Genomic DNA, 3,300 nt, shown 5'->3' on the forward strand with positions numbered 1-3,300 from the left:
ATAGATTAGTTTCCAGTTTGTCCTTCAATAGCTAAAGTGATTCTTTTCCGTGTCCTGATTATGATATCATGCTCAAAAATGAGTAAGTTATGTTCATTTTCCACAAATATATTAGAACTATAAAGTTTCTTCGCAAAGTAATATTTAGGGGAAAACAGAAATTCACCTCTAACACTAGTGATGACAACTTAGTGTGTCAGTAATTTAGCCTTCATTTGCTGAAGTAGGACACTGAAGTCAGGATCTCTGTATTTATTAGGCTGTGTTTGCTCTTTAAGGTTTATTCATGTCACAGTTGAACCCTGGTTCTTCCCAAGAGTGAGGATAAAAGGAAACAGCAAGTTCACCAACTGAGTTTCTCTTTACCTCTCTGCTCCCGAGGCTGGTCAGTTACTGGACTGACACCTTCTGTCTTGATGAGCTAGGATGATCCTTACGCTTCAAGGGAAAGGCAACACCAGGTCCCTGATTTAAACTGCAGGATCGTACATTTACTTTTATTCACTGTGGGATGTAGTCAAGGCACAATATAACAAAAGCCAGTGTCTGGTTGTCATTTCTTTGGCAGGAGCGCCCAGGGAATCTTGTGCAAGGCTTTGTTCAGACATGTAGACAGACCAGCAGACAATGGGGCTTGGGGGAGAACTCGCAGCAGGTGGCCATAAGCTTGGGTTTCTTTCCAGGACACCAGTATTTAGTGAAGGAAATAGCAAGGGCCGACATGGCCCTAAATTCCAAGAGGGGCCTCAGTATTTGTAGGCAATTGTTGTAGGAAGGTAGAGGCAAGGATGAAGACAAAAGCCCAGGTGGCAGCAAAACAGTTAACTTGATCCTGAACCCTGGTGTGTTCAACTCTGTTTTCCCCTAAGAGAAGACATATGGCTCTACTTCCATAATTCTGTTGGCCTTAGAGTAGTTGTCAAATGGTGGGAGAGAGCATAAGTAAGTGAAAGTATAACTAATCATAGTCAACACTGTTTTCATACTTACCATTGTAAAGAAAGAATCTCTGTGTTTTGTTTAAAAACGAACTTGTTAGAGTCATGAATTTATTTGTTGCGGACAGGCATAAAAGGAGAAATTTAAAATTCAAAAGCTTTTTTTGTGGACAAGTAAATCTATATCACATATACAGTAGATGTGTTATGACATTTAGCAAGGACAAATGGATATTGAGCCAAACATCACAAGGCTAGTGTGTGCTTTACAATTTTGGTAAGTAAATCCAATTTCTTATAGTAAATACTCCAGCAGACAGCATTTTTCTATAGAAAACAGAGACAGCAAGCCCCTTATAGTAATTATAGTCTTGAGGTTAAGGATTATATTGCTCTAGAGATAAAAATAAAACCTTGCAAATGAAAATAGAATGTTATAAGAGAGGTTCTTTCAGTTACAACAGATTCGCCCCCAAATCAACCTGATGACAGGGTAAATAATATATAGAGATTAAGTTAAATCAGTACAAAACTCAGGCTTTTATGCCTTGAGCCTTAATGATAATTAATTTGTAAATATATTCCAACTTTCTCTATTAACTTCTAAACAAAGATTAACAGACAAGCTGGCATCCTGCATTCCCAAAAGCACTTGTATCAAGTTTTCTTGTTAAATACTACTGAAATATTTGGTTTATGGTTTTATTTTAACCAAAGTGAATCACATTATTTGGTGGCTGAAAACTTCCAGTTGCACATTATATTTTGGATAGTTGGCTTAGGTATTTTTCAGGTAATATTTTATGTGACCTTCCTTAAAATTTTCTGAATGGGGTATTCTTGTTTGCATTTTCCAGATAAAGAAACTGAGAATTAGAGCAGAGTTGCCCAGCTAGCATGTGCCAGAGCAGGGATCGGAATCCAGACATTCTGCTTCCAAAGTCCTCTCTCAGAGATGTAGGGGAGGGTGGCCCACGACAGCATGATGGTAGAGTCTGAGGCCCAATGTGTGAAAGTAAAGTACATCCGTTGCACAGGGCTCCGCTCAGAATATGGTCTCAGGGGATACTTGTCGAATAATGTGGCAGTGCCACCTATGGGCAATTGAGCAAATCTAGTTCAAGTGGACTCTGGGATTACCTAGTGAATGACTGATTTTGTAGGTGAAATTTTTCCTGGTGCTTTTGTGAGTTGACTTGCAAACTGGGAGGGAACTGATGCCACCAGATCTCTGAGTAGTCTGCTTCTTTTTTTGCAGAAATCTATCCAGGCTGATCTTTCGCAGCAAAAATCCATTCATTTGGATGAAATGAATCTTTGACAGTTGAGACAATTCAACTTTTTGTTTGTTTGTTTGTTTATTTGTTTTTTATTTTTTTTATTTTTTTTTTAATTTTTTTTTCAACGTTTTTATTTATTTTTGGGACAGAGAGAGACAGAGCATGAACGGGGGAGGGGCAGAGAGAGAGGGAGACACAGAATCGGAAACAGGCTCCAGGCTCCGAGCCATCAGCCCAGAGCCTGACGCGGGGCTCGAACTCACGGACCGCGAGATTGTGACCTGGCTGAAGTCGGACATTTAACCGACTGCGCCACCCAGGCGCCCCTGTTTTTTATTTTTTTTTATGTTTATTTGTTTTTGAGAGAGAGGGCATAAGCGGGAGAGGGTCAGAGAGAGAAGGGCACAGAGAATCTGAAGTGGGCTCTGCACTGACAGCAGAGAATCCCACATGGGGCTCGAACTCAGAAACTGAGATCATGACCTGAACAGACTGACCCTTGACAGACCCAGGTGCCCCCATAAGCATCTTTTTGTGATCCTGCTCTTTCAAAGATAAAATGAGATTTCTTTTTTTTTTTTTTTTTTTTTTAAATAATCTCTACACTCAACCTGCGGCTCAAACTCACAACCCCAGGATCAACACACAGATGCTCTACCGACTAAGCCATCCAGGTGCCCCACTTTCTCTATTTTAGAATGCATTTTTGCTGACAAATTTTATCCCATTTTCCATTGAATTTTTCTATAATATAAAAGAATGTTGTGTCAAGATATAATAATATCCCATTTAAGAATGAAGCTCACTTTCTGGGGCGCCTGGGTGGCGCAGTCAGTTAAGCGTCTGACTTCAGCCAGGTCATGATCTCGCGCTCCGTGAGTTCGAGCCCCGCGTTGGGCTCTGGGCTGATGGCTCAGAGCCTGGAGCCTGTTTCCAGTTCTGTGTCTCCCTCTCTCTCTGCCCCTCCCCCGTTCATGCTCTGTCTCCCTCTGTCCCAAAAATAAATACACGTTGAAAAAAAAAAAATTAAAAAAAAAAAAAAAGAATGAAGCTCACTTTCATCTATTTAAAGAGAAAGATGA

The 3,300-nt window shown here is 40.4% G+C and overlaps 1 pseudogene; it reads left to right on the forward strand.

Annotated features, from left to right (window-relative positions):
- Nucleotides 1-721: 721 nt before the first annotated feature.
- Nucleotides 722-3,300, forward strand: part of LOC121026000 (protein kinase C-binding protein 1-like) — a 28,482-nt pseudogene continuing 25,903 nt past the window's right edge.

The sequence above is a fragment of the Herpailurus yagouaroundi genome, unplaced genomic scaffold (genome assembly GCF_014898765.1).
Source record: "Herpailurus yagouaroundi ecotype Mexico unplaced genomic scaffold, PumYag 67793, whole genome shotgun sequence".
NCBI lineage: Eukaryota > Metazoa > Chordata > Mammalia > Carnivora > Felidae > Herpailurus > Herpailurus yagouaroundi.